Source organism: Ceratosolen solmsi, unplaced genomic scaffold (genome assembly GCF_000503995.2).
Source record: "Ceratosolen solmsi marchali unplaced genomic scaffold, CerSol_1.0 scaffold27, whole genome shotgun sequence".
In the NCBI taxonomy this organism is placed as follows: domain Eukaryota; kingdom Metazoa; phylum Arthropoda; class Insecta; order Hymenoptera; family Agaonidae; genus Ceratosolen; species Ceratosolen solmsi.
The window spans coordinates 1,548,766-1,549,575 of record NW_011948426.1 but is presented as its reverse complement, the minus strand read 5'-3'; positions in this window follow the sequence as shown (position 1 = coordinate 1,549,575).

Genomic DNA, 810 nt, shown 5'->3' with positions numbered 1-810 from the left:
TGGTTACAATTATTGTCGAATGCACGAGTCATCAAGGGGACTGACACATATTGAATGTATTATTTTTTTTCTTCATTTTCTTTCTTTTGAGCAGATAAGATAAATAAATGAAAAACGGCTTATCAAAAAACACGCAGCTGATTATGATAAAATTAATTTTTATAAAGATGTAACGGCAATGAAAGAACAATGTGAAAAGTTTCGTCCTACTATAATGTATTACAAGCCGTAAATTAAAAAATTGACATGTTATTTTTGTTTTAATGACGCTGTTTTTTTTTCTTTTTTTCATTTTTTCATTTTTTCTTTTTTTCTTTTTTTCTTTTTTTCTTTTTTTCTTTTTTTTTATCGTATCACATTCGTAGATCTATTGTTATATCGTGACTTTTTCTTCTTCTTCTTCTTCTTCTTCTTCTTTTTTCACGTACACATTTCATTGATCGTGCAATGTTCTTTCATCGCTTTCTAATTCTTGCGAGGAGGATGAGCATAAAAATAAAAAGGATCGCCAGCTTTAATCAATCGATTATTCGGTGAAACGCGTTGTTACTTTGGCGAAAATATGTGCATTTGCGCACCACTCTTTTTGTAAATGAATGAAATTACCAATAATAATAATATTTATATAAATATGAAAATAAGATTTTGTAATTTTAAAATTGTTAGCGAATGGGAATGTTTTGTAATTTGTATTTTATAAATAATCATGTAAATTAATCTTAAACTTTAAATGAAAATAAACAATTGTATGTACCCTAACCAGCACGTCTATTATGTAAAATTGTCGATTAGACCAAAATCGTTAGGAAT